Raw genomic sequence first — 22,110 nt, forward strand, 5'->3', positions numbered from 1 at the left:
AGGAAACAATCAAAGCGATAACATTAAAAGCACAAAGAAAAGGAGTACTTGTGGCACCTTAGAGACTAACCAATTTATTTGAGCATGAGCTTTCGTGAGCTACAGCTCACTTCATGAAGTGAGCTGTAGCTCACGAAAGCTCATGCTCAAATAAATTGGTTAGTCTCTAAGGTGCCACAAGTACTCCTTTTCTTTTTGCGAATACAGACTAACACGGCTGTTCCTCTGAAACCTGTCATTAAAAGCACAGTTTTTCCTTTATGAAAAAAGGAGAGAACCAAATTTAGAGTAAAGGAGCTACCTCCAGCCAGTTGTCTCCTGGCCCTTGGCTTCATTACACCTTCTCTTCCCCATAAAAATGCAATAAATGAAGTCATTGTGTTTAGTTACTTTTAGTGAAACCTTTTACTGGTTTCAGAACATGGATAAACAAGTAATATACCAAATAATAACTGAGGCACAGAAAGACTAAAGGCAAGGGACCATGTTTTGACAGGCATCGAGGTGCCTAACTCCCATTGATTTCAATACCTAAATACTTCTTAAAAATGCCGGTGCCAACATTCAAGCACTACTGAGATCCTCAAATCCTTCTAACTCTCTAGGTGCTTAAACTTCCACTTTTAAAGTCCCTGAGGAGCCTTGGTTTCTGCCAGTGAGCATGTGCACAGCTGCCTCAATCTAGGCACCCAGGACCCTATCTCAGGCCTAAGCTGCAGTGGGATCATCAAATGAGGCCTGGGGATGATCCATTAGGTGTGCTCTGAGCCCACCTAAACCCACATAAACCATAGGAAGCAGCCCACCCACCTCCCCATTTGTGACTTTTAGCCCAGTGGTTAGAATATTCAGCTGGGATGTGGGAGACCCTGGTTCAGTTCCCCCCTCTGTGTGATGAGGAGATGGTATTTGAAGTTGGGCCTCCCAGGTCCCTGATGAATGTCCTAAGCACTGAGCTATGGGCTATGCTAGTGTGGGGCTCTCTGTGACTCCCAGTGAAGCTGTTGCAATGTGTATAAATAATTACAGATACACTGGAGCAGGGGATTGGAATCTGGTGCTATACAAACAGAGGGCAAAAAGACAGTCCCAGCCCCAATGAGCTATCAATCTACGTAGACAAGACAGACAGCAGGGGAAATGGGCAAAACACAAAAGCCAAGTGACTAATGCCAGGGTGGCAAACATTATGTTGGTTCCACCATTGGGGCGGGGGGAGGTTTAGTTAGGAGGGGATCAACTAAATGGAAAGAAAAGTGAAAGGAAGGGGGTGAGGTAGAAGAGGAAAAAAAGGAAAGTGTGGAATGGAACTGAGAGGAAGAGAGTGAGGGAGGGCAGAAGAAATAGCCAATGAGCACAGGGCAGAGCAAGTCCAGTCAAAACTAGAAATACACCAGAAGCTGTTATATTGAGTAATCAGAGCTTCATTTATGTAAGTTATGTAGCTATGAAACTGGGATGTCTTCTGTTTTCTGACTCCTGCACTTTTAAATTTCTGAGGAGTCTCCCTGCGCGCAGAGTCCAGCCGACATTTTGCTAGCAGAGTTGGTGCAGCCTGCAGTGAGGAGGCATCTGCTGTGCTTTCTCTTAAGAGAACGTTGCTTTTGTTCTTCCTTGTTTATCAGCTTTCCCTCAGCCTGACGTGGAGAGTTTTAGACTTACAAGGGCATGTTTTACTTCTGGAAACATGAGTAGGAATTCTGGGATTTCCAAACAGCAGAGAGCTTGGAGGACATGAAGGAGCTGTGGGATTGCTTCGGGATAAAAGGAAAGATAAAGGGGTCAAACCGGGCAAATTTAGGAGCTTAATGAAAAAGAGGAACAACTTGAAACCTATGTCCAGGTCTGATGATTCTCTATGCTAATACCACTGACTCATAGATTTCAAGGCCAGAAGGGACCATTGTGATTGCCATTGTTACAGGGCTTGCTGCACCTGTGTCCCCTCTCAGAGTCCACTGCTTGGGTCTTAGGCTCATGCCTATATCTATCTCAAGGAGGAAGGAGGGAATTTTGCAATTCTCTCACTCCTAGATCAGCCCTTGGGCTATAGTACCCTGGGTTTTAAGCATTCTTATCCTGCAGGTCTGACTGAATTCGGGCACCTGCAGTTCTTCCCTTCTAGAGTCTCGGTGTTGTGGGGGCTGTTCCTAAATTACATAACATGTTTTGGGTGACTGTCAAGACCCACCTGCCCCTTGCAACACTGAAACAAACATTCAAAATTAAGGACCCACCCCCTCATGTGTTAAGTAATTTAGGGAGAGCCCCTGACCAATGGGGAATGTAGTGACTAGACTAGACAGTCTTCTTAAAGCTGAAGTATTTTTAGTTTGAACCATAGGAACAACACTTTTAGAGAGAGAAGATCTCAAAACCACAAACAGTTCACATACGTCTCTTTCTGACCCAGAGCCCTGTTGCTTCCTGGGGGCGGCTTAGGCAGGCCTAGCTTCTCAGACACCCTTGGCAGGCCCCTCTGTCTCCATCTGGTTCCTCCTGAATGACTGTTGCCTCTCTCTTGAGAGTGTCCCTTTTTAATCCTCCCACAGTTCTTTTGTTGTTCTTGTGTTGGCAGGCATTTTCTGTCCTGGTCACAAGCAGTTTTCTATGTTGGCTGGGGCGGAGACAAAATCATCAAAGTTAATGGGGGTAGGGACCATCTTTTTTTGTCTGTGTCTGTACAGTGCCTAGCACAGTGGAGCCTGGTCCTTGACTTCGGCTCCTAGGCACTACAGTAATAGAAATAAATAGTTCTGACATTCTCCCTTAACTACTCTGAAGTGTTTGCAGAGAGGTGACCATATTGAGCCATTCTTTTCCTTCCTGCCTGTTTTTTCACACAGCCCCTATTGAGCTAAACCAATATATTCATACAGGAAACACCGCAATAACCAAGTCAGTACATGGTATTGATAACTTACTACAGAACAGCTCCAAATCCATCACAATGACCATCACATTTGACCTCATACATAACCCATGTCAGAGAACGTCTCTTAATAATTCCTGCATGCAGACAATATCCTGGGGTTGAATTTTATGGGAATTAGTAGGAACTCTTGTTTCGAAGTTACACTCCTGACATCACAAAATGACAGTCCTATTGCTTTCCATCTGTCAGTTTCAAAGTGCTTTATAAAGAAAATTATTCCCATTATACACCTGTGGAATGTAGCTGAAGAGAACAAAAGAATGGCCATACTGGGTCAGACCAATGGTCTGTGTAGCCCAGTACCCTGTCTTCCAACAGCGGCTGGCAGCAGGTGCTTCACAGGGAATGAACTGAAAAGGACAATTATTGTGTGTTCCATCCCCTGTCACCCAGCCCCAGCCCCAGGTCTGGCAGTCCAAGGTTTAGGCACACCCAGACTATGGGATTGCGTCTCTGACCACCTTGGCTTACTAGCGTGTCCTCCATGAACTTATCTAAATCTTTTCTGAACCCAGTTATACTTTTGGCCTTCACAACATTCACCAGCAATGAGTTCCACAGGTTGACTGTGTGTTGTGTGAAGAAGTACTTCCTTAGGTTTGTTTTAAAACTGTTGCCTATTAATTTCATCGGGTGACTTCCAGTTCTTGTGTTATGTGAAGGGGTAAATGGCACTTTTTCTCCACACCATTCATGATTTTATAGACCTCTATCACATCCCCCTTTAGTTGTCTCTTTTGTAAGCTGAACAGTCCCAGACTCTAAACTTTCCCTATCCCCATACGGAAGCTGTTTCATACCCTTAATCATTTTTGTTGCCTTTCTCTGTACTTTTTACAAGCTTACTATATCTTTTTTTAGATGGGACTTGCCCAAGGTCACAAAGCAGGTCAGTGGTAGGGTCTGAAATAGAAACCAGGCTTTCCGAAGCCAAGTCCAAAGTAACATGCAGTGTAGGATTAGTGACAATGTAAATTTAGTTTAACATTATTATATTTGTGATATAAACATATTACATTGTTATGATAGCTATGAAAGAGTGTGGATCCTTGATCCTTATCTCTGCCTTCTTAGAATTTTGTATAACTTAAATATAACTGTGCCAGAGAGCTGTGTTTTCTGTGCAATATGAGTGTTGATGTTAAAAAATGAACTCCAACAACTGAGATACAGGACTTGAAAGGGCTCAGTCAGAAAGGGGGAGAATCTCAGCTAATTGGGATTGCTGGCTGGATGTCCCTCATTGAATCCTTCCCATGCTGTCAAGTGCCATTTAGGGCACAAACAAGGCTCTGCAATCCCTGTCTATCCTGGGCTGCTGCTTGTATGTCTTATGTGTTGTTAAGTCCCGCAAGTTTTCTCTCTCTAACTAGTGTTCTCCAGGGCGAGTCCTTCAATCAGCCCCTTTTTCATGTTCCTCCAACTGGCCAATGGCACACCTGCCGTGGCAGGTGTTTTGGCTTCATTCTCAATACATGTCCCAGACATTTCCATCATCTTTTCTCGATAGTTTGGGAGATAAAGAGTTGTTGAAATCTCTGAGGAGCAAGATAAATAGTTTAAATCACCTATTTTAATCCTGATTTAAATTGGCAAACAGAAAACCTTGAGTTCATGTATTCATTTTCATCATCTTTTGCATTTCTATTTTGTAGTTATTTTCCTAAAGAAAGGTTGATTTGTCATTGGTTGGTAACCATTTTGATTTGCAACTAAATATAGCCATTACACTAAATTTGGTGCTTCTTTTTACTAACTAGAAAAGTACACTATATGCATACATGTTTATTTAAGCATTTATATAGCTACACTTACATTTATTCAGATTCTTAATTTGTGACACTTTTTATTATGTTAGAAAATGATGAATGACACATCTCTTAATTACTAGATAAGTAATTTTTCCTTGTCATTTGTGTCGAGCTCTATTTGAATGGAAATTCAAATGCAATTAAAATAGACAAAAACAGCATTCTAATTACTTTATTAAATAAAACTGTCTTAAATGTGGGGGATACATAAGAAAAAAAGTATATCAAAACATGCTTTAAATTTAAAACTAACTTTATTAAACAAAGAAAGTACAATCTGCATGTTTCTGGTCACCATGTCCTTCGAGATTTTAGAACTAGTAGATCTCCTCCTCTTACCTAGTTTTTATTCATAGATTGAAAGAAGAAAATGAGCGCTCCTGCTTTTTCAGCTCCCAGCTGGTTTTTTAACTTTGAAAGAACTAATCGTTGAACTGAACTGGTTGCATGAACTGAAAAGAAAAAAATTTTCTCTCTGCATCTGCTTGTGCTATTGCTGTCAAAAGCTAGTTTAGCATTTCAACAATCTCTGATTGCCAGTGACTTCTAGAAGTTCAATGGGGTGACTTTGTTTAAAACTTGTACCTAATTTAAATTATTTTAATCGATTATAATAAGCCTACACCTTAACATACATCGTTAATTTCAATTTTAAATAGTTTTTTAAAAACCCTCATATTTCATTTAAATTTAAAAAGTTAAATTTTGTTTTAAAAAAAGATTGCTTTTTATCTACCCTGCTGAGGAGAGAGTATCTCTTTTATATGCTTACAAAGGAAGGAATTTGTGACTGCACCAATGCAGAGATGAAAGTTTGTTGCTTATATTCCCCTCCCTGGGCTTGGGTCTCATTTGGGCAGCACGTACTAACTGGGGAATAGTCTAGGGGTAAGGCTGCCCTGGCTGCTTCCTACCAATGGGATATCTCCCAGCCACCTCTTATGTGTGTCATGGAATGCTCCCTGTGGGGGTAGAGGAGGCTCTTTCACCTACTTGGGCCCACTGGAAAAAGGTGGCAGTGGTAGGGGAGGATGGCTGCTTTGTTTCCACTTTGTGCCACCCAAACTGCTGCAAAGTGGCACCAGGACACCCATGAATTAGGCCCAGAGAAAGCAAAGACCAAGGGCTTGTCTACATTTAGAGCACTGTAGCACTTAGTGAAGATGCTGTCTACACCAACAGGAGCGCTACTCCTGTGGCCCTAGGTATTTCACCTCCCCAAGATGTGGTATCTATGTCGATGGGAGGAGCCTGGGAGTTCAGGTGGTATAACTGCATCTCTCTGAGCAACATAGTTATACTGACATAATTTGGTTGTGTAGACCAGGGCTAAGCCTGCAGAGCCTGAAGCTGCAGGGGGATCAGAGGAAACTCCAGTGTTATCAGCTCTTGACATTTTGGGGCATGTTTGTTTAAAACCCTGGAGTCACATGAATACAACAGAAGTTCAGGGTTCATTGGGAGCCAGAAGGATGTTTCTCATTTCATGGTTGAAAAATGTGTTCCCTAGCTGAGAGCTGAATCCGAGGTACATTATGTCGTCAAGGACTCCAAAGCTGATGCTTATTGATATTCAAGGGGAAACTGTTGATTCTGTGCCCCCTGTAGGTGCTCAGCAGATCTTTGGACTCAGATTTCTGGCAGGGGTGAAAGTTATTTTTAGATGTTTAGTTTTAAACTCTAGACACTATTTGTACTTTGTTAAGAACCAAATAGTCCCAGTTAATGATTTACCACCTTACACAGTTTCCCTTTAATGTATTTACATATCCTTTCTTACTTGAAGGTAAATGTAAGAATGAGGAAGACGTTGAGGCTGTGCTGTAAACTGTCTGGTTACTTTGGCTTCAGCACAATTTAGAAAACTGTTCTTGCAAAACAACCTGATCTCTTGCTCAAGCTCAGAAAGAAAATATTGACTTGGACTTATTCTCCTTTGTTTTTTTCTGATGTGCACCCTAGATATCATTCAGGGAAGGAATTTAAGACTTCATGGCAGAGACCTTGTACTGAAGGTATATGGGTAATTAGTATTATAAATAGTACAAGAAACTTTTCCTGGGAACAGGTTATCCCATAACTGCAGTGTTTCTTGCACCATCCTCTGAAGCAGCTGGTACTGGTTGTTGTCAGAGACAGGACACTGGGCTAGGTGAAGCACTGGTCTGATCCAGTCTAGCAGTTTCTACTTTCCAAAGATGGGAACTCACTCTTCATGGTTTTCAGACTTCCTGCTGAGAATGCCAGCTACGATGTTGGGTTTATGATGTTTGGTTTGTGTTTGTGCACAAGAACTGGACCTGCTGAAATGCTGTTGTAGCTCTTCATTATGAGACACATTTGGTATGGGGTGCAATAGCCCTGTGACAGTCCTGGCTTCTGTTGGAGTTTTCCAGTTTATACATCTGTCTCCTTTATCATAGTTACATAGAAGGCAGCTTTTATGTGATCTGATTCTCAAAGAAGCTCACAAAACACTTTGTAGAAAAATATATACAAGAGAGAAAGAACTAAATTCCACCAATGCCTGCCCTCCCCCTGCAATTGAAAGAGAGAATGGGTATGATCTTCCCAATGTTGTGCAGAAGGCCAGCATGAGATTTGTACACCACTTAACCCCTTGCTAGGTTGGCATCTGCCTTGAAGCATGAGCATTTATATCCCTCTCCAAACTCTTGCTTATTTTTAATACTTACCATTATAACTCTGGATATTCTCATTATCTATACATCCATTATCTGTATAAATGTCCAATACAGTTTTTCTTTGCTAAGTTCTTGCCTCTAATGATATCTTGTGGCAGTGATGTCCACTGATTGACTGACTGGGTCTTGCGTGGAACCGGTGTTTGCTTTGGTTCCCATTATGGGTCCCTTCATCTCATGGATTGGTTGGGTAGCATGGGAGGGGTCTTGCATTGCTGCTGCCCATGTTGCACAATGGATAAATCGAAGATTTCAGTGTCCTGAGAGCTTAATAGACTGGCATATTTGGCCAGCACAGACTTCACTTTAAAAAGAAAATCGAGATTAAAAATATACATAAAAAGATAAGCCCCCTTCCACAGAATAGCAGCAAGAGATGGCTAGAGCCAACGAGACATTAATATCCCACAGAACAACTGTGCTGGGAGAGCAGGAAGGAAAGCCAGTGCTTGACTGAAGAGGTGCAAGACATGAGCTATGACACCTTAGTTCTTTGGGGCAGGGACCAACTTTCTTCTGTGTCTCTGTGTGCATGACTTTGGATCCTGTGCATTAATAATAATAATTCATCACTGAAAAATCCTCTCTGCAGGGAATCAAGGATCCACTGAAATGTGTAAGGAAGCCACCACACTATTTCTCATAATAACTTCACTGGAAATGCTGAAATGAAGACTCAAAAGAACAGCAGTGTGCTGCTGCATTGACTTGTGGATGCCTGTCTTTGCAAATCATGTGTATGTGAGCTGGGGACTGAAAGTTGGGGCAGGTGGGTTCTGTCCCTTGCTCTGCCACTGACTCGCTGCATGATTTTGGGCAAGTAGCTCAACAGTTGTGCTTCAGTTTCTCCATCTATAAAATGAAATGCCTACCTCACAGGAGTGTAGTGAGTAGGTATGGCCTCAAGATGCAAAATCTGGATCCAGAAGCAGAAATTGAGAGCATTCAGATCTATGATTTTGATTTGGCCCATTTTTTAGAGATGGGAGCCAGCTGTGGACTTCGGATCCAGTTGCTTTTCCAACTTTTCAGGCCCATGTGTGATGAGTAAAGTGCTTTGACCTCTTCATCTGAAAGGCTCTATATGCAAGGTGGTGGTGTAGTTGGCAGTCTTCACACTAGAAGAGCCAATGAAGTCTTATTCGCACAACTTCAGAACCAGACAGCTGAGTCTTCTCAGTGCCTTTGGAACGTCAGCTTCTGGCATCGGAAGAGAGTGAGAAATAGAGGTCAAGTCACTGGCTTAAATTAAATTTAATTATCAAAATCATAGGATCCCTATAGACAGCCACGTTTAGATTTTATACTCCATTTTTTTTTGAGAATTTGAAATAAACTCCCTTGAAGAATGAGAAGGGTTTGAAAGAGAGGGAATACTGAGGAGTCACTAGAAACAATATAGATGGTGAAAAAATAAGCAAACTAGAGAACGGACAATTAGCAGGTGATAGTGTGCAATCCAGGATATTACCCACTGGAGTCTCTTCATTAAATGTTACAGTCATGCCCCTTTTGTGCTATCTCTGTTGCCCATTTCAGCTGTATTCAGGTCATACTGCCATGATCTGACCTCAAAGAGGATCCACAGGACACTATTCTACTGTTGAGAGTACAGTCTGTTCCTGGCTCTGACATTGACTTTAGCTGTGTGACTTTGGGTAAATCATTTAACCTTGCTGTGCTTCTGAGTTCCTCCTTTGTACCATGAGATAACAGTACTTGTGCCCTCTGCAAAGCACTTTGGGGGGAGGGATAGCTCAGTGATTTTAGCATTGGCCTGCTAAACCCAGGGTTGTAAGTTCAATCCTTGAGGAGGCCATTTGGGGCAAAAATTGGGGATTGGCCCTGCTTTGAGCAGGGGGTTGGACTAGATGACCTCCTGAGGTCCCTTCCAAACCTAATATTCTATGATCCTCTACTGAATTATGGTATGTAGATTCAAAGTCATGTTTTAGAAATGAGCCCAAATGAAAACCCTGGCTCCAAGCATCCCAAAAACTGCTGCGGTGTCTACAATGTTGCATTTGAACAACTGCATCAAGCCAGGAGTTTGTTTTTTAATAAAAAATGGCCCAAAATAAGAACCATTTATCTGCACTCTACGCCCCCCTTGCTGCACTTTAGGAGCTCAGATGAGAGCTAGATCTAAACCAGCCCTGGCTCTGGTTTTGTTAAACACAGGGCAGTGCCTTTTAGCAAAAAGCTTCACTCCCTCTCAATCTGTTTTGTCATTACTTTGACTTTTGCGTTTGTACAGACCACTGTTCTTTGTTATGCAGTTTGTCTTCTCATTTTGTTACAGCAACAGCCAAAAATTGAAATGTTGATGCTCTCCCTTCACAAACCAGCTTTTCTTTTTTAGAAAAGGGTGAAAAAAGTAAAAGGAAATTGCTCTGGAGGTATCTTTAAAAGTAATTTTTTAAAAAAAAAAGTTTGTTGTTGTTGCTCCTCTTCACTACAAGTCTATGGTTCCCCTTTCCACCCCATGCGAACAGCATGACTGGTGGGCAGAGAATCAAAGGGAGACCCAGAGGTGCAGCAAGGTGTTTGTGAACTTTGAACCCCCCTTCCCCCCCCCCGCAACTCTCCGGCACCACTTTCGTTTCTGGGGGATGGAAAGGCAGATTCTCTTGTCGGTTGTGCTCTCTGTTCTGTGGCTAATCCATTGGCCTTGGCAAGGCAGATATTTTCCACTCTTGCAATGTTGCCAACTCTCGTGAGAGAATAAATAAGAGAAGCCAATATCTATTATTTTTTAAAATCTCATGATTTTAAGCCACTCTCATGATTTTGTGACTCACAATTTTTGGATGCTCATAGCTGGCAAAGCTTTTGATATCCTTCTACTTGGTCTCGGGCACTCCAGCCATTCTTCATTCAGCCCTCCACTCCCTTGTCTCCCTCGCTCCGTCTCTCCTTCACTTCTTTCTCTCCCACGCTCTTTTGTCTTTCCCTGTTCCTTTCTCTCACCTTGGCTAGTATGTTGTTTAGCACTATGAGTATGCTAGGCCCTGTTCAATTTGCACATATCAGGACAGTCCCTGGCCCAGAAAAACTTACTGCCACAAACACAGAGAGAGAGGTCCTCACAGTCAGAAGGGATGAGCACCCAGAACTCCAAGGGAAATCATTGAGGGTTATCGGGGGCTCAACAACTCTGGAAACCGGGCCCTGAGAGAGCACAAGGAGCTGTGAGGTACGTAGTACACAGCCTGGCCCAGCGAGTCTCTGAGCCCAGGTTGACACTCTATTTGCAGGGCTTGAGCCATGGCACTGTAAACAGCCATGTAGATATTGTGGCTTGGGCTCTGAAACCAAACCCCCACTCCTCCCTCCAGGCGTCCGAGCCCACAGCTGGTTTTAGCAATGTAGTGTGAGCCAGAGTCTGTCAGCCCAGGCGCTGAGTCTTGCTGCCACTTGCCTTGTAGAGATACCCATAGGGGGGAATTTACATAGATAATAGATATGTACGGTTTGTGGGGCCTCATGGGAAAAGTGAGTCTTGAAGGGGGGTTAAATAAAGATAATTCTGTTCTTTCCCTTTCTCTCTCCATATCCCAGCTACCTTGCTTCATTTCTCATCCACCTACCATCCCCCATGCACTCAAGGGTTCCCCCAGCACAAACTGAGAGTGATTCTTGTGTGCTGCTGGAGTCTGACCTCTTCTGACCCAGCATGAGCAGCCCTGCGTGACAGGGAGGGGACCAAAGAGGAGTGGTCAGTGCCTGGAGGGGGGTGTGGTGCATAAAGACAGGAGAATCTGCTGGTACCAGCAGACAAGAGAAGGTGCAATTTATCCATGAATCCATCCGTCGCAAACAGTTCCCCTCCCTTCTCTGCTGGTACCAGCACATCTCCTGTCTCAGGTACAGGCTGGTACCAGCAGATTTTTTTAAGTGGCCCAGGAGACTGAAGTTTTCTATTTATCCATGGTAGTAGTCATGACAAGCTCCCTCCATCAAGGTGGCCTCAACAATCACCTAGGAATGAGTCAGAGGTCAGAGCATCCTTTGCTTTCCCTGGACCTGATCCAGGGGAGTGTTTCCATGGGCTTTGGGTCAGGCCCTGTCTCCCCGTTAAATCCTTGGTACCATTTCCACCGAGAGGCCAAAGGGGCCCATAAATGTCAATTACAATGATGTTTTGTATTTTGTTTTGTTTTTTGCAATATGCACCTATTCAAATGGGCTTTAGCTCCACCAAATTGTCTCAGATAGGTCTCTAAACAAGCCCCAATACACACAGGGACAGAGCAAAATGAGACAGAGAGAGAGACTTTTGGGGAGTAGAAAATAAAAAATTGCTCATCTAAATGCTTAATTCTTATTTGCAAATGTATTTCCCTTGTCCTTCAGCCAGGGTCAGCCCTAAGTACGTAGGTAAAGGTGTGATCTGATGTACCTTCCGCCTACCTAGTCCCTGGAATCTGGACCTAATCCTGCAAACAATTCATTCGGGGAAGCCAATGGGCATCATACCTATACAAAACTTGCAGAACCAGATCTCGCTGCTTTGCTATCTTCAAACAACGTTGTCCCAGTTACTGCTCTGTAAGCTGTAACAGGTCTGCTAGTTTCCAAATATGCCCTTGTATCCGCATAGGATGCGCTGATGCTTCAGAGGAGGGGTTAGTGCAAAGACTCATGGATGGGGTGTCTGGGTTTGAGGAAGGCTGGAAGGCATAGCCTCTGAGCTAGAGAAGATCAGCTTGGAACTGACTCGTTAGTGACCAAACAGAACAGTTACTGTACGATTGCTGTATCTCTCTGATATGTCGTAACAGTCTGTCCATCCCTGACTGCATTTAGTTCTGCTGTCAGCTCCAAGATCATGAGTTTGGAATAGGTGTTAAATAAATAAAGCAAACTGAGCACGTTGGCCAAGGCAAGACAGCAGTCACTTAGAGACGCTTGGGGTATCAGAGTAGAAGGTGGCTGGTATCAGCGGCCCCATCTCAGTCCTGGTCTGGGATATTATAACTCAGTTCCACAGGGCTTCAGTCCTGGCAAGCTGGCGTGATAGAACTTTCACAGGAGAGGCTGTCCTGAACAGAACAATGTGGTTTTTTCTGGTAGCTTCTTAGTAGTACGGACTGAAAAGCCATCTGCTTTCGAGTGTGGGAAATTTTACAAGACTAGTGGCTGGGGAGGTATGGAGACTGTGTGGTACTAGGGTAGCGGGATAGAATTGAGAAGCTCTAGGTGATCTGAGTTCCCCAAATGAAAAAATAAATAACTCAATCATTTGCAGTATTTTCATTATCAAGATGGGCTTTGGATCAGGACATTCCTTGCTGTCTCTCACCAGGTGACTGCCAAATCATCATCCCATTCGAGTCAGTGGGAGGTCTGTTGTTGTCTTCAGTGAGACCAGAATGGCCTGAAGTTCCATTCTTATATACAGTGCAGTCCTGCATTTTGGTCTGTCTGTGGCTATGGTAGATGTGTTAGGTGAACCGGGGAGGGAAAAAAGGGGGGGCAGAGTTGGAGGCTTATGCAGATTTAGGCTGCAGGTCAGGCAAGTAGTAATTTTTTGCACATGAAATTTCTGAACCTTTCCATTTCCACTGCTACTGGAAATAAGGCAAGAAGAACCCATCTCACTTCTGCTTCCAGCTCTGGACACAGGAAGAGGGTTCAGAGAGGCAGCAAACATTACAAAAGTTAAATTGGAGAGCCAAACTTTTCAAACCTCAATAAGATGTTGAACTGGAGGTTCTGGACGACGGTTCATGCTAGCCTTTGCGTTATCCAAACCTCTTTCCAATCCTTCCATATATGTTATGTCTCACTTGCTCAAAAAATAATACTCTTATCTTTCTACAGGGCTTTCCAGTCAAGGATTCCAAACTCTTTGCAAATCAGTTACTGTGAACATTTTTAAACACAACTAGTAGTTTTTAGATGCCCAACTTGAGACATTTTAGAGGATGTGAAACTGCTGAGCTCCCACCCTTTGAAAATCAGCCTCCTTTAAAGTGTGTCAGGTTGGGCACTGAAAAATCAAGTGGCTCAAAATTGCTAGGCACTTTTATCTACATGTGATAACACTCCTAGGAGGCAGGGAACTCCTATACTATTTTAGATAGAGACTGATTTCTCAGAAATGCTACTCTGTTTAAAGGCAATGGGATTATGGGTACTCCACAACTCTGAAAGCCAGGATCTAGTCACACAGGATCCCTGTGGCAGATCCAGGAATACAAACCAGGCTTGTGCTTTAACCGCAAGACCATGTTGCTTGCCTTATAAAGGTGGGCATGCGAATCTCTGCATATTTCTCTTTCTCTTGACAGTGAGTAGGATATGTTGAACAGACCTCATTTGGCTTGACAGTGCAAGTTTGCTGGTCTGCAGGGCACAGTGGAGAACACATTGGGCCAAATCCATCCCATTAGTTAGATGAGTTATTTTAAAATATTTATATTCTAGCAGCAGCAAGATATCTCAATCAGTAATGGGATCCCATTATCCTGGATGCTGTACTAATGCTGGTGTTGTGTTCCATGCCCAGAAGAGTTTATGTTCATGCATGTCGTCTTCCTACTGTAAGCTCAGTGGGACAGAGATACGCTTTGATTTTATAACCCTAAATCCTTCCCATAAGTATAATCATGCTTAATTTTGTGCCTGTTTGCAGAAGATCACCGCCTGCTTTTACACAGTGCCCAGCACAACGAGGCCCCAATCCTGTTGATGTCATTATGCCCTAATGTTTTTCTAATAATAATGTCTATGGTCCCAAATACATTGCTTTGCTTTTTATAAAAATGTTTTGCTCATAAATCTGAAAACATATCCTGGCTTCAGTAAATAGGCAATTAATATATATTGTTTAATTCCTAAAATTTAAGAATAAAACTCAAAATTATCTTAAAGGGTTTTATTCAAGAAAGTCTGCAACTGAAGTTATTGGGAGTTTTCCCTAAATCAATACTTAGCAAGAGCTTCAAGGTTTGACTTTTAAGAAATAAAAGATTTCCAGTAATGAATTGAGCTTAGATATTAGTATGCAAGCAGAAGTGAAGCATGCTTTGATTTCAGGAGCTCACTAAGCGAAGCAGATATACCTATTGCATCAGTATAGAGGATGTTTTGTTCAATCACTGTCTGTCACCAAAGGTATAACATGGAATTACTCTTTAATGTCCAGATGATAGCACTTTGCTGTTATTTCATGTTGCTGACTTGTCTCAACTCCCCTGCATTTAAACAGCTCCCCTTAACGAGCTATCTGAAATCAGATGTGCTCTACAACTGTTAATCATGAGGCATTAAGCACAGCTGGGCTGCTTAAAAGTGTTCTGATTCTTTGCTGGCTGTTGCTAGCTGTCTCAGAACGTGCTCAGCCTTTGAGTTAGTAAGTTGAATATATAAAATTCTTCTGCTTTTCTGAAATAAGGATATGTTGGAGGTCTTCATTAGTTAAAGGAGCTACTACTGCTAAGCTGTGAAGTTACAGCCACTGCAAAGTGAGGAGCTGAAAGGGGTAATCAGCAGAAATCAGTGCTTCTGAGAGCTTTGTGTGTTAATTTTTTTGTTTTTTATTCCTTTAAGGGCAAGAGTCTGACTGGTGCACTGCACCATGGCTGAAGCTTTTAGGGTCAGTCCTGGTTGAATCAGCAGAATTCCTGGTAGGAGCTTATGGGGTACATATGTTAGAACAGGAGTTTAGTCGCTCCTAGAAAGAGGTGCAGCGTTATGCTCATTCTCTGTGCTTAGCCTGCTTTAGTACCAGGAGAGGGGAGGATGGGAATGTCAGGCTGTACTCTTACCCCTTTGATTTCTATCAATCTAAAGGCATCAGGAGGAAACAGGAAATGTGCTCCCAACAATATTCTGTGCAAGATACAATGTGTGGGGAGCTCCCTGCCCTGTGCATTTGTACATAGGCTGGCCTGTAGGTGTGCGTTGGTGTCTTAGGGCTCCCTGCCTAGTTAATTTGAGTGTTGCTCCTAACTTGAGCTCTATCCACACTCGCAAAAGCTGAACTTGAATGTGGTTATGTTTTTAACTCCAGTTGGCTGGCCTATCAGAGGGCACAGGCTAAAGCTTGAGTGTGCTCAACTCATCATCTGCGAACAGAATCACTGTGTGTAGCTTGAGTGTTGTTCCACACTGGAGCTAGGCAAAGGTGAGAAGTGAAAGCTCAAAGAATCTAAGGGCTGAAATTTTTTTAACACAAGGGTAGAGTTATAAAATCTCTGCCTTGAAGAGCTGACAATATGAAAATCTGATCTGATAAACCCTTACTCAAAGGTGTAACCTTTACTTAGCCCTTACACACACACACACACACACACACACACACACCCATCAAAGGTCTTGTCTTCATTGGGGGGGAAAGTGAGTTCTTAACTCCAGGGAAAATCCTAGTGAAGACAAGGCAGTATGCCATTTTTACAAGAGTCAGCAGCTCAAGTTTAACCCTGAGCTTCCCCCATAGTATTTACCTTGAGTTGCTAACTCCTGTACGAATGACAAAGTGCCTTGTCTTCACGAGGATTTTACCACGAGTTAAGAACACACCTTTTTGCCCATGGAGACTCGGACAAAAGGGGCTAGTTGCACAAGCAAGGAATATTCATGTGAGTAAAGGCTGCCTGCCAATAACAGGTATTTAGGATGGGGATTAACCCTCCATCCTGCCATTGGTGTAACTACCCTGGGGCAAGCTCCAAGCCTTAGTCCAGGAAAATTGCCATTTGTATTGGTTCAGCTAAACTGATGGCTGAAAAGAAGGCTAATCCCTGATGCAGACAAGCAGCATTGCCATCCCCAGGTGTTCGGAAATCATTAGCTTTCACTATTGTAGTCAACAGAACTACCCGTGCGTCTCTGAAAATCATGCCACACCAGACCAAGCATGTATGGAAGTGATTTACTTACTGAGGAACTGTGCTGTGTAAACACTAATAGAAGTGAGTTGAACTTTATTTCTTTTTGCTGATATTGACTCTGCTGCCCCAGGTTACGCTTTCAGTTTTGTGTGCTAAAAAGACTACTATCTTCTGATTAGTTCTCTGCTAAGTACCTTCTGTGAAATGGCGCTCTAATGAGCACTGAATTTTACTCCTTTGTGTCGCACTAATTGCTATATTTCCATGGCTAAAGTTGATTACTTCAGACTAGAAATGATGGGATGAAGAACTTGGAGTCCTGGGAACTGGGTTTCCCTTTCGCCACTGTGGGTTTTAAAGTTTGGGGAATTCTAGTCTAACCTTTTTATGTACAAGGGATTGGTCAGCCAGTAAAGGTAAGCGCGAAACTCTCAATAGACTCAGGGCGGGTCTACACTATGGGTGCAACAGGGGCACAGCTACAGTGCTACAGCAGCACCCTAGCGTAGCCACTTCCTACACCGACAGAGGGGGTTTTGCTGTCAGTGTAGGTCAGTGGTTCTCCTCCTTTCCCAACTACCGTATCCATTTCAGGAGTCTGAAACCTGAGCCCAGCCGCCCGGGGTTGCAGAATGTAATTTAGTTTTGCCGGGAACCACGTGGTGTGGAGCCCCGGGCAATTGCCCTGCCTGCCACCTCCTAAGGCCGGTCCTGCACTTGCGACACCCTTAAACCTGTCCTGTGACCCCTAGGTTGATAAACACTGATCTAGATAAGTTGATGTACCCCCTGGAAGGCCTGGAGTACCCCCAGGGGTACGCATATCCCCAGCTGAGAGCCACTGGTGTAGGCAATCCACTCCCACAGTGGCAGGAGCTAGGTAGATGGAAAAATTCTTTCATCAACCTAGCGGTGTCTACAGAGAGTGTTATTTCAGCTTAACTATGGTATTCAAGGGTTCTGGACCTTAGGAAACAGCCTCTGAGATCCAAATCTGAACCCTTCTCTTCTCTGCAAGGGCATGATCCAAAGTTAACTAAAGTCAATGGAAATATCCCTTTTGGCTTCAGTGGGCTTTGGATCAGGCTCCACTTGCAGAGAGGGCCCTGCCTGCAGCGGAATTGATACAGATCTACTCCTCTGGGGAAAAGGGATTTCAGAAGTCTACACACAGCAGCAGCTCTCCTTGGATGCGTCAGGCAGGGGTTGGAGCCAGTGGGTCTGCTGCCCTATGGACCCACCGGGTATTGACCCAATTTAGGAGGGATTTTGAGGACATTTCTGACCTGAGGCTGGACTTGGAGTAGTGACCTTTGCCTTGAGATTCCTTTTTACCCACCCCTGGCTTAGTGGAAATTGTCAGCAAAAGGGTACATGGGCTGAGAGCTGGGGGTGGGATTTTCCCCCTTAGGGAGCAGAATTACCTTTCTTATTTGCAACAGCAGCAATACCTACTGACTTAATACGACAAGGTCAGGGTGGTGGAAGAACAGGGCTGCAGGCTAATAAACATATAAATGCAAATGCTGCCTGATCCTTCAAGTCATGTCAACAGTAGCGGATTTAGCGTTAGTGGGGCCCTGTGTGCAGCTTCATTTTTGGGGGGCCCCCCTCAGGACCCAGCCAAGAAAAAGAACATTTTCTCTTATCCCCCCCCCCATTTTTCATTCTTTTTTTCTTCATCCTCCTCCTATATTATACGTAATGGGAAGTAAATGAAAATAAAGTGAGGTACCTTGATTGGGGCACAGGGTTGGGGTGCAGGGGGTGGGCTCTGAGACAAAGTTTGGGTGCTGGGTGTGGGCTCTGGGCTGGGACAGGGGTTTGGGGTGGGAGAGGGGGTGAGGGATGCGGGCTCTGGGAAGAAATTTGGGTGTGGGCTCTGGGCTGGGGTGTGAGGGGGTGTGGGCTCTGGGAGAAAGTTTGGGTGTGGGGTGCAGGCTGGGGCATGGGGTTGGGGTGGGGGGGGCAGCGCTTACCTCAGGCAGCACAGCTCCCAAAGCAACCAGCACACACACCCCTCCAGCAGCGGTTCCTAGACGGGGGGGGGGTCTCCACGCACCACTGCCCTCAGGGCGCCGCCCCTGCAGCTCCCATTGACTGCAGTTCCCGGCCAATGGGAGCTGCAGAGTCGGTGCTCGGGGCAGGGGCAGCGTGCAGAGAGACAAACACAGACACCCTGGGGCTGCAGGGACATGCTGGCCACTTCCAGGAGTGAAGCAGCATGGAGGGAGGGAGGCAGAGCAAGCCGAGAGCTGCTTTCGCCCTGCTGCTGGCATGTCTCTCTGTGCGCTTGGGGCGAGCGGGGGCAGCGCTGCCTGGGGCTCGCAGAGATGTGCCAGCAGCCGGCCGCTTCCGGGAGCGGCGTGGGGCCACAGCAGGCAGGCAGCCAGCCTGCCTGCCTGAGCCCTGCTGCGCTGCTGGCTGGGACTCAGGGGCAGGTTGTCAGATATTTGTTCTGCATTTTGGGGGTGCCCCCCATCATTGGTGTCTTTCTAACCTGGGGCTGGGGTTGGCACCATCTCTTACTATTTTCAGAGTAACAGCCGTGTTAGTCTGTATTCGCAAAAAGAAAAGGCGTACTTGTGGCACCTTAGAGATTAACCAATTTATTTGAGCATAAGCTTTTGTGAGCTACAGCTCACTTCATCGGATGCATACTGTGGAAAGTATAGAGGATCTTTTTGTCGGTACAGTGTCTGGCACAGTGAAGTCCTAATCCTCATTGGGCACTGCTGTAATCTAGGTTTTGCTTTAATACCAATCATAATAGTTCCTTAAAACTATGCTGTTCTTAAATGTAGGAGACACATGGCTGGAGGGAAAGCACTTTTTATGACAGTGATGGGGAGAGACTGCTGGGTTTTATTCCCCTTTACCTTTCTGTATTACGTTACAAACAATTGGCCTGATCCTGCAAACTTTATTCATGTGAGTAGTCCCAGTGACTTCAATATATAAGACTTGGTTCTACAACCGTTACTCATGAGTAACCCATTGAAGTCAATAGAATTCCTTGCATGTAAGGACAGCTTCCCTGAATTCACTGACAATCCCCTTCTCCACATAGAATTATGGAGGAGCAGAATCAGGGCTATAATTAGTGGGCAACAAACTTTGGTATCCAAGTTCCTAGTTTTCACACCAATGTCACCATTTTATTTATTTTGTGTGTGTGTTTGTTTTAATTTAAGTTTCTATTAAATACTTTGTCAAAAATTTCAAGCTAGCTCCAAATCTGGTTGAAAACAATTGGGATGGAATTTTTGCAAAATTTTTTGTTGAAATTTCAACCCATTTTTCCCACTGAAATTGCAAATTCTAGAAATTTTTGACCAAGTCTAGTTGCCACTCTCCACCTCAAACATGACTGCACCTCGGTGCTATATAAAAGCCAGGATGCTATCCCAGAATAGCATTTTTTTTGACACTTCAGTGCATGGAGTAGCCCAGGCATTGCGTGCAGTTCTGTGTACCCGATGCATTAGGCAGCAATGAAGTGGCTTATTGCCATTCTGTTAAAAATTTCTGGCAAGATACAAAAATAATCCAACAGCACTGAACTAGTCAAAGTCGATTCCAGTTGAGTTTCCTAAATAGCCATGCTTAGTGATGTTAGCATTTAAATGATCCTTCATAAGCTTTGAAGATAACATCTCATGGCGGTTTAAGGACACCACACAATAGTCCATACTTCTTCAGCTACCATCATTCAGTCTAGAGATTATTTCCACCAGGCTTTCTAGTATAGCCAAAGCACATAGGGAAAGTGATCTCTGCAGCTGGCGTTTCTTTTCTCCAGCCCACAATTTTTCATCCATAATTGAAATTTGTGATTTCTTGCCTCACCTTACAAATGGAATGATTATAATCTTAAGCTAAATGGAATCCAATTAATGTCTGAATAAGGAACCAACTGCCATTAAGAATGCAAACTACATATTCCTGTATGGTGCTGTGACCTGGGGGCTAGATAGATCGAGTGATTATAGGGAGAGGAGAGATGGAAATTTGCAATGTAGCCAGAAGGCCTCCATTCATAGGATATCTGTCACACTGGTGGGTCTGTACTAGTTTTTCAGTCACTTTGATTTGTCTTGATTTGGAAACGGTTCATAAGTTTTCCTGATCAGAGCAAGTTTAACAAGCGTATACAGACACGATGTAGGAGATAAGGCATTTTTCGTGTGTGTGAAAGTTCTAGTACCAGCAGACGGGGAAATGCCTGAATTTGCCAGTTCACGAGGACAGAGTGTTTCTGTTAATCTTTGGGACCTAGTAGTTGGCTTGGGGCCTGGCTTTAAATCAGGGGTGCCCCAAATTGTGCAGTGCTCGACACCACACTGGAACCTTGTCAAGGCCCAAGAGCAGCACCAGGCCCGTTGAGAGAAATTTGGGAGCTTGGTCCATCATTTGCTGGAGCTCCTATCTCTCCCATACACAGACGTTACTGGTGTTTATGGGGGAGCTCTAAGTTCAGGGCCCCTGGTACAACTGTCCCCCTTTTGCTTCCTCTTGTCAGCCCTGAATATCATCATTATTATATTTTGTGTGCAGTGCAAGATATGTGTATATGAATGTACATAGTTTTAGACTCAAAGTCAGAACATCTTGCATTTCTATCATGCCTGATAGATGACTAGCTACTGCTCACTGATAATAAATCAATAAAACCCTGCAGTTACAGGGATAGCCAGACAATAGGTTGGATTTGTCTCTCCAGCATCACTAGGGTCATTTCTATTTTTAATAGATGTTGCAACTGTAATGAACCTGTTGGAAAACCAACAGCTGTTGGGAGATGTGTGGGGGAAAATAAAATTAACACCTACATTTATCTTCTTCCCACAGCCACAAACAATATAGCCACTGACCAGCTGTGCTGTGTTGATCTTTGGAGATGGCCCATCTTCCGGAGGTGGCACTGCTGGAAAGGTAATAGAAAAATTCCTTACCCATGTAACTTGGCTATTGTTATGTTTTCAAAATACAAGCCCTACCTCTGAGTTAATGGCAGCAGAGAAGCACTCCATTGCCTAAAATTACAAGTCCCAGAGTTGTGACAGGCCTTTTTAAGTGGCCTGTCATCTTATGACCTATTTGGTCAATAAATGTGTAATGCCAAAGCTAGAATTAGGATTCCTGATAATTAGGGTTAGGATAGTAATTCTTCCACTCTACTCCACGCTGATTAGGGCTCAACTGGAGTATTCTGTCCAGTTCTGGGCACCACATTTCAGGAAAGATGTGGACAAAGAAGAGCAACAAAAATGATTAAAGGTCTAGAAAACGTAATCTGTGAGGGAAGATTGAAAACACTGGGTTTGTTTAGTCTGGAGAAGAGAAGACTGAGCAGGGACATAACGGTTTTCAAGTACGTAAAGGTTGTTACAAGGAGGAGGGAGAAAAATTATTCTCATTAACCTCTGAGGATAGGACAAGAAACAATGGGCTTAAATTGCAACAAGGACAATTTAGGTTGAACATTAGGAAAAACTTCCTACCTGCCAGGGTCACTAAGCACTGGAATACATTGCCCAGGGAGGTTGTGGAATCTCCATCATGGGAGATTTTTAAGGGCAGATTAGACAAATACCTGTCAGGGATGTTCTAGATAATACTTAGTCCTACCATGAGTGCAGGGGACTCCCTTCCAGTTCTATGATGAAGCAAGAATATCCTGATAAGCAGGCTGGTGAGTGTTTCTTATGGTAGTGTCTGTGCTCTGCTGGCTCATCAGTCTATGGATTGAAATAGTCAGATCACCCAAAGACTGTTTGCATAGCAGCAGCCCCATAGTGGGAGCACTGAAAGCGTCT

At 43.9% G+C, this 22,110-nt stretch overlaps 1 long non-coding RNA gene across 1 annotated transcript in view; it reads left to right on the plus strand.

Moving 5' to 3' along the window:
* The first annotated feature begins 21,146 nt into the window (after positions 1–21,146).
* LOC142069806 (uncharacterized) overlaps positions 21,147–22,110 on the plus strand; it is a 54,629-nt gene continuing 53,665 nt past the window's right edge. The window contains exon 1 of the long non-coding RNA XR_012665780.1: positions 21,147–21,226. This is a non-coding gene — a long non-coding RNA (uncharacterized LOC142069806). The remainder of the gene's footprint in view (positions 21,227–22,110) is intronic.

This window comes from Caretta caretta, chromosome 22 (genome assembly GCF_965140235.1).
Source record: "Caretta caretta isolate rCarCar2 chromosome 22, rCarCar1.hap1, whole genome shotgun sequence".
Lineage (NCBI taxonomy): Eukaryota > Metazoa > Chordata > Testudines > Cheloniidae > Caretta > Caretta caretta.